The following is a 9,091-nucleotide window of genomic DNA, read 5'->3' as shown; positions in this document are numbered from 1 at the left end:
AAAATCCCTTGTAGTATATTTAATGGTTTATCGATAGGCGAAGTTCGATAAGTCATTAAGTATACTACGGGATTATGTTATACCTTACAGAGGGATAAGGTGTGACAAATGGATGGAGAGGAGATCCTTAGCCAACCCAAAAGCAGAGATAATAATCAACACTTGAATTCATTAGATTATGAATTAAACTAGGAAAATGCAAGCATTCATGATCATAAACTTGGAGATCCAAGCAAAATTGATAAATTGTTCAAAGAACCAAGGTGAGATTCAATCTCCGAATTCTGATATGGAATTCTCAAATAGCTAATGTTGGCTACCAAAAAGAAAAAGAAGGGCTTATATACATTCTCCAAAAACCCTAAATGGCTAAAAGACTAAAATGAAATAATTCACTAAAAATATACAAATAAGGAAAGAACAAAAGGAATCTATTATTGGAGAAAAAAGTTGTGGGGACCATTTAAAAAGCATGTTGTGTCCTTTCTTAAAGCAAAAGTTGGGGGTAACCACACACCTAATTACTCCCATGTGTTGTTGACCATGCCACATTCTCATGTTCTACTCATATCTTAGAATGCATGTCTAAAGATGAATAAACTTGTGTTAACATGATCCACCTTGTATTTAGTTCAACTCTTAATGCTTCCTTGCAAACCTTACTCAACTCCTCTTGCATTAGCCCTTGTAGCATTTTGGCTCTAGCTCAAATAATTGGTCCTTGAAGGGTCACACTAGTACTAGATGTTGGTGGACCTCCATCAAAGTATGCAAATCATAGTCTTTGTGTTTGTTATGGAGAAAACGCTTACCAAAATTAAGGTGATTCTTCAAGATGCTGAAGAGGAGCAAATCAATAAGAAATTGTCTTGTTTGGATTTGGCTAAGAGAGATTTGAGACTTGGTTTATGATGGGAAGAGCTTATGTTTTGAAAGCTCTAAAATATTAGTTTAACACCATTAAATAGTTTTTTTTTTATATAGTTTTACCTTTATATGTCCCATTTAAAAACATTGAGCACTCAATTGACCCAAACTTTGTTTAAGACTCAATTGATTATTGGGCAATACTTTAGGAGCTAAAATGGGCCTATAGCCTATTCTATGCTTAATATCTACTCCAAATTTAACTTTTATTAGAAACTAGCAAAAATAAAAATTGACATTTCAGTACTTTAAAATTTTTATAATTGAGTATATATTATTATTATCATTTTCATTTCTAGAATAGGAAGGATAGGGGATTGATTGCTCAACATTCCCTCAAATGTCACAATACAAAATAGTGAAACATAATAAGAACTAAACCTGTATGGAGGCCAATAAAAATTCCTATCATTTTTAACAATACAATACTGAAACTGAATGGTAAACTCTTTAGGTACAAATATATATCAAAAATCCCTGACCTTGTCCAAATAATATGTGCATTTTCATGTGGAAAAACATTGGCCATATGATACATAGAGAAGTAAGGATCGATCGATCAATCAATTTTCACTAATGAGTAGATGACCTTGATAAACTAGCAACAGGCATAACAACTGATTGTACCAATCACTCATAAAGCAGTATAAAGGAAAAGATAAAGCGCAAAGAAACATATATAAAAATATTTTCAATAACTAAAATGTAGTTTTATTGAATACCATATGTAAACTTTAAATGAAACAATTTGCACTCAAACAACTTAATCTACTAGCTAGTTACTAATCTAAGAAAATTAAATTAATGAGATAATCAAGCAATACATTGAATCTTTTGGAAGATGTCGCCATTGTGCCACGAACAAATAGGTTTTTTCTGTCGAATGTACTCCATCCCAGCTAATACCTTCTTAAGGTTTAGAACAAATCGTTACATTTGGAACTCCACACATTCTAGCAAGACTAAAGTGATAATCACCCCCATTCCCATAATAAGCTTTTTGAAGTAATTTTGGATCAAATCCTATTCACATCAAATAGGTAAATGATGCCAATTTCATTTATGTCTTATGTATTTTATACTCACAATTTACAAATTTTGAAGACTCACCTAGAAATACTGCTTTCTGCAAAATCCACTTATAAGCATTGTAGTAATTACCATATACTATAGTCACGTTTAGATGCTCTTTTTGCGATTCTTCAATTGCTTGCTAAAGTTGTTCATTGTCATACATTACAAAATTGTTCAAACCTTTAAGACAATGAAATTCATCATATGCACTAGAATCATTGGAGTGAAATCCATAAGATATATTGGCATGCAACCGATTGGAATGTAACACCCCTCACCCATCTACAGTGTAGTCAAGCAAGGCATCCTATCCTGTCTTATCATGTACAATATTAATTTAATGTCTATTTAATTATATTATCTTACATGTAGAAATTTTTTTTTTATCCCATTTCATTTTTATGGAGACTCAAACAAAGTCTCCTCTGTTTTATTAGTGCATGGAGGATTTCCTTATTTACCTATTAAAAACAATTTATAACCATTTCATAAATCCATTCATCACATCATTTCTCATTGCTTACATCAATTTTCAAGAAATAAATTTCACTTCATTGATATAATATTTACATACAATAATGTACAAATTAAATACAATCCAAAAATTTAATTACATGTCCCAAAATAATTTACAATATTTACTTACTTAGAATAATCAAAATGCAACATCTAACATATATATATACATGAGCCCTACCAAAATGACTGATGAGGTGACCGACACTCTAGCAGATCTTATCACTCTCTATTTACGCTCTACTGCTACTGCTGGTGGTGGTGGTGGTCTCATGTACATACGCAAGGAAACAATCCATCACGCTAAGCATTTCTGCTTAGTAGTGCAATAATTGAAAAAAAAAACTAATAATTGAGATAATTACTCCATATAAAATTTTACTAAATTTTTAAAGTAATTACATATTTATGAAACTTTGGGAGCAAACAACTTATCGGGATCTTTTTATAAATATAGTACATATTCAATCTTATTATACCCATATTAGTACTCTCTTCATATACTTATTTAAATTTAAAGAGTATTACACATATCTGTGTCTAAGTAGTCTATGACAGACTATAAAGACTTGATACACGGGAGTATACTAGTTAGACATCTGTATGTCTATCAAGTATACCTCGGTCATGTCAAGCACTAGGCCCACGGGCGGCATAAAGCCAGTAATGATAATAAGCATTGTGGCCAATGGACAGGCATAAAGCCAGTAGAACAACCATCTCAGATATATGTTGTCTATCAATGATCATTCATATGGGAAATACTGTAATCTGTAGTCCCTAATTGGTATACCAATCGATCCATGCTATATAAATAAGTCTAGGTGTACTTTGGGCAAAATAGAATTATTAAGTATTTATAATTTCATAGTATGTACTAATTGTGTTTCCATAGCATTTTCATGCCACTACATGCCTATTCATGTTATTCTTATGTTTAACAAATTATTTTAGTTCATTCCATGTCATATGCCAAGTCATTTTATGAACCTTTCTCAAGGTCCAAATTTGGTGTCCTAAATTCATCTAGCAAATTGGTTAAGATGGGGCTACTGTTTGGCCACACTTCCTTCATGGAAGTTGTTCTAATATGTCTTGTCTTTGTTTTCCTTTTTGAATCATGTCATTTGGAGTTTTAGAACTCAAGTTATGGTCAAATAACCACAACTGGTTCATGGTCTCTTTCTGGGTCCAGATTCAGGCAGATTCTGGAGTCCATCTTTGTCTAATTAATTGGACATGTTACAGCTACTTTTAGGCCTAATGTTCTTCATAGAAATTGTTACCCTATGTCTTAGGATTACTCAGATTTAATAATTAAAATTTTTTAAATTATATAGGATGAGTTATAGTCCAATAACTGGTCTGGACTCATGTGCCCTATGTCTTCAGGGTTCCAGGTTTAGGTTAGTGACTTTGACTTCCATTTTAGGGTTCTTGCACTCAAAATTTGAGGCAAGTTTCTAAATCAAAATTGGAGCCCTGTTTCTTAGGTTTCCAAAAAAATTTGGTTCATCCCAATTAGAGTTTTCTACTAGGAGATATGTTATAAAAACTGTTCTAGTGTCAAGTAGTCACTTAGGCAATTTCCTGAATTTACATGCTAACTTGACCTAGTCAATTGACCTAGTTTCCTTGGTTTTTGGGTTTTGGTCAAAACATCAATATTGTAGATTTATATCTTATGGAAATTTTTGCATTAGTTTCATTGCATTTGCAATTTTTTCGACCAAGTTATGGCATTTTTTTCAAAACTAGTCGGGTGAGCCTAAGTCCTGAAATTCTGGGCAGTTTGGTTCTGGATAGTTTTGTTGACCTAAATTTTGCTAGCAATTTGATTTGGTTAGAGGTAGATCTGGGTTCTGTGTTCTTCATGAAAGTTGTGCTCCTATGTCTAACCTTTCCAATGGTATAAAAATCAGGTCATTCTGACCTTCCTAGAGTAAGTTATGGCCATTTCAACATTTATTATTCATATAGTCATTTTTCTAGGCCAGAATAGGATTACCTGGATTTAAGCCAAATTTAAGTCAGGTTAGGTTCAGTTTTTAGGCATGGTCTCTTCATGAAAATGTGGCGAATTGTCCTAAGTTTTATTACCAATTGGTCTCACACTAATTGGAGCAATACAACTCTACTTATAGCTGTCTAACCTTGTTGGACTCACAGGTTCAGAAATCCTGCATGAAAACAACACTCCCAATTTTCAATTCCACCCAACTTCCAAACTTCAATTCACATTCATGGCACTTCAAATAGTCAACAATTGGTCTCAACATCATTAATTTCAAGTCACAACACAAAATTCCCAAATTTCATGCAAAACCCTAACTCCCATAATCATCTTTCATGCAAACTCATACTAACTCATACCATTCAACTTATCTATCATATATGCTCATCAACAATACTAATAAACAAATTAATTTCAACAAAAATCATCAAACCCTAAATACTCTCATGGCTGCCAAAATTTGGTCCTTCAAATACTCATCATTTTCTTTCAATTTCATGTCATTCTAACCTAGTTTAGCATGCTTACAGTAATTAAAGAAAAAAGAATGGTTGTATAGTGCAATAACCTCAATTAGGATCAACTTGGACTTGTTAAAACTTCAATTTTTCTTCAAATTTTTACTGCCTAAAGCTTTCTCAAGGTGTAGGGACTATTTTTAGTAAAGGCACATAGGGGTTTTGGAGTGGGAATTGAAGGGAAATGGAGCTTAAAGAGGATGAAAACGGTGGAAGGGGAAGAACCATGAGTCTCGGCCAAGCTTCAAAATGGAAGAAGATGGACTTATTTTTTATAAGAATGAATTAATTTGGTTTGTCTTATGCTTATATATATGTCTCAACTTAATGGGCTTTTTAAAATTTTAATTATGTCACTCATACCTCATGCTTAGGTCATAATTTGAAATTTGATTTCTTTTCTTCTATTTTCTTCTTCTCCACTTACATTTTTTTATTTAAATTTTTATTATAATTCCATCATAATTTATTACATAAATTTGCACTTAATTTAATTAACATTTTGGTTAAAGATCAACTCTTCATGTGAAATAACCAAAATGCCCTTCATTGTGTTCATCGAGTTATATTTGCCTTTACCGATTGACTTAATTTTCTTAGATTTTCTTTGACATTTTTATTGTCATTTAAACCTCATAAATCCTTCAAATAATTCTCAAATAATTATTTCACAGAGTTTCCCATGAGTCCGAGGTTGGCAACTGTATTCACAGTCGCTTCCCGTTTGGGTCACCCATCGCCGTGACCTCTGGCTCATTTAACCGAGTTGTACTTCACTTCTTTTACTTTTCTTTAATTTGCTTGGTCTTTATTCAGTCAATTTATGTTTTCTTACTCTAGTTCAAGTGTAGTTCTAGACATCCTGGCTGTCTGAATAGACGTTAGTCATTGAAACAGTAGAATGTACGGACTACCTAAAGTGAGGACGTTACATGGAAAATTTCCAAGGATAATTATTTAAGCAGCATCAAATCCAACTATATATATATATATATATAGGAAAATTAAGGGGGAAAATGATTAACATAAAGAAATTAATTATTATATATTTTGAGAAAATTAACAGACCGTGATATTATCTTTGATGGCTTTAACAACATTGGGTACCATGGACTTCAAGTCATCAAAGAAAGCGTAGTTATAATCATTACCTCCAATCTCCCTAACCATGAAGAGAGATTTCTATGTTTCTCAACATAATTTGTAAAATATGATAAGGATAATGCAATAATAAGGACAATATAAGTATGTTAAATCTAATTACGTTGTTGCAGAGAATTAACAAATAGCTACCTTTGGAGTTGTGGTAGGTTGCATTGAAATGGGTATGCATCTAGTTGAGTTGTTTGGTAAAAGAACTATTTCTAACAGGGGCAATGACTCCCTTATTTGGAAGGAATTCCATAGGTAATGCAATAGAGCTAGCAACTGTGAAATTCACTCTATGTGTCTTAGAGGAACTTGCATTCAAATATGCATTAAGGAGGGGAATACCAGCTGATTTTGTTGTAAAATAAAATACAATTTAGCTAAAACACACAAATGCAAGAGAGATTATGAGACATGAAAGAATACTTGTTTTTTGCCAATAAAGTTGGTAATGAGCAAACCATTGGAGCACCTACCCATTGGATTGCGATACAAATTTTGGCCGTAGGGAAACCTAGAAAACACAGAATCAAGGTCCTCTTGGATCAAATTTCCTCTTGGATTAAATTGCTAGTGTCAGATATTAAATCCCAAAGGCTGTATATGGCCTCAAACTAACAAGCCTTGGGAATATGTGCATTAGATGCAAGTGAAATAACATAAAAGGAGAAGCAACAGAAAAGCGAAGTGAAAAGAAGTTTGGAGGAAGCCATGGTTATAGAGAGCATAGAGTTTGAATGTTGGGTTTGACAAAATAGAATGAAAGCAGGCAAACTAAAATGAATGCAATTGTTCATGTCTAGATCTTTGGATCAGTGTAAGCTTTAACTCTTAGGACTTTCAATAGGGATATTCTCATAAGCATCTATTTATAGCCATACAAAGTCCAAGCAAGACTTGATCCTGTCTTGATCTTTGTATCATAATTGGATTGTCATTTCATGTAGGATACTCTACATTGAATAACTATTTTACTATATAATTTCTCCCTAGTTGGATATGAAATCCAAGCATAACAGGGATTTTTTAAATATACTAGCCAATGCTATTATTTTTATTCTCAAATTATAGGATTTGGTATTAGTGGCAGCGTAACCTCAAATTCAAAAACATACTCTGTTCCTGCAAGCAAGGGTGGTGCCATCAAGTGAATAGGTTTCCATGAAAGAGAACAAGCATGAGCGTATTGAAGGAATTTATCAACAAATATAATGTTCCTAACAATGTCGTTGATGTGATGAATAGATCCAAAGCTCCCTTCATTCAATCTTTTCAGCAACTAGTAAAAAACAAGAGAATAGGATCAAATGAGATGAAATAATTTTTAAGGAACTCAAACAAGTGTTCAGTTTTACAACTGTTACCATCAAAGTTCTAAGTTGGCTATCAATTGGAAAGCATGAGCTTAAATTATATAAGGATTTCATGACATCAACAACTGTGTCCTGGGTTGATACTTATCGTGCTGGTAATGAATTAGATATCATTCATTGTCATGCATTTTGATGAAGTTTTGAAATATAAGCTTGTTCATTATTTATAATTAGGCAAGTGGTTGAATGTATATATTAATCGTTTCATGTCCTTTCTCTTATAAAAATATTATTTCAATGACATGCTTCATGAAATCCAATGATGAATGGCTTAATTACACCAACTGTCCCTAAACTTTAGGGATACTTTCAGTTCCATCCCTGAACTTCAATTTGTTAAAATAAAATCATTCAACTTAGTTTTAATTGCAATGGTAGTCCTTCATCCCAAAATCTGGTCTGAGCTCTAGTGACTTGTTTATGTGTTAGTCCAAGGTGTCATTTTAAAATCAAAATAAAGCCATGTCATACAAGTCTTCTCTCTCATCTTTCTCACAGGTAGAAAGATATGGGAAATCTTTTTTACATTGAAACACGTAACCCATTTACATCTTTCTCTTGATTTCTATAGTAACAAATAAATTTTTTCCTTTCATATTTCAAATCCCTTCCTCAACTGTCCCTTGATATTTTGAATCCCTTCCTCCATTTTCAAGGTACTGCGATGATGAATCTAGGAGCTCCAAGATGCATTTGCAAAATAGAAGCTGAGTTGTGTACGTCTTGGATAGAATGTAACCCAAGGAGAAATTTTTATGGTTGTAGGAATTATGAGTTAAGTCATTTTGATTTTATGGGATATTTGGAATTTTTTGTTTTGGGCTAATTGGTGGAAATGATAATGGCATTTTTGTTTTTTCTAGAGTAGAGAGCATTATGGGTTTTTCTAGTGGTTTAATGATCCAATCCCACTCTGATCAAGCCAAATTATTTCTAGACCGAAAAGGATTAATAAAGAAGAGAGTAGTTAAAGCTGCTAAGAGAAAAGGAATAAAATGCAAGGTTGTTGCTTGCTGTTTGATAATGTATATCTTGGTTAAGAAATTCGAATGGAGAAATTGAGCCTTTGGTGCATGTCTTTAGTTTGAGATGAAGTTAGAGTGCTAGAGAGGTAGTGTGTTGTTAGTAAGTGTTTTTGGCCATTAGCAGCAGAATGTTTAAGAAGGTTAAAGTTATATTGACCTTTATTTTAAGTTTGTGAAAATTGTATTTTGCAACAGTTAAATGTGCTATTAATGGTGTACAAAATATGCAATGAAAAATTTAGCTTAATGTTTGATGGCGATTTATGAAATGATTGAATTGTTTTTAAACAGTAGTTTGAAAATTATAAATGGTAAACAAAAGATGCAATTAGTGCTAATGGTTTTATAGGAAATGAAATGAATTATCTGTAAAAAACTAGGTTGCAATCTACATGTGCAATTAGCAATCATTTGCCTTTTCATTATAAATGCACCAATTTATTATTAAAATAACAAGCCAAAAGAAATAATGACCAAAACATAAAATCAAAAACT

At 32.4% G+C, this 9,091-nt stretch overlaps 1 pseudogene; it reads right to left on the bottom strand.

Annotated features, from left to right (window-relative positions):
• Window positions 1-1,740: 1,740 nt before the first annotated feature.
• On the bottom strand, window positions 1,741-6,911 carry LOC131183048 (acetylajmalan esterase-like; annotated as a pseudogene).
• Between the last annotated feature and the right edge of the window lie 2,180 nt (window positions 6,912-9,091).

The sequence above is a fragment of the Hevea brasiliensis genome, chromosome 1 (genome assembly GCF_030052815.1).
Source record: "Hevea brasiliensis isolate MT/VB/25A 57/8 chromosome 1, ASM3005281v1, whole genome shotgun sequence".
Lineage (NCBI taxonomy): Eukaryota > Viridiplantae > Streptophyta > Magnoliopsida > Malpighiales > Euphorbiaceae > Hevea > Hevea brasiliensis.
Note: the sequence above shows the minus strand (reverse complement) of the source record. Positions and strands in the feature narration are given on the sequence as shown.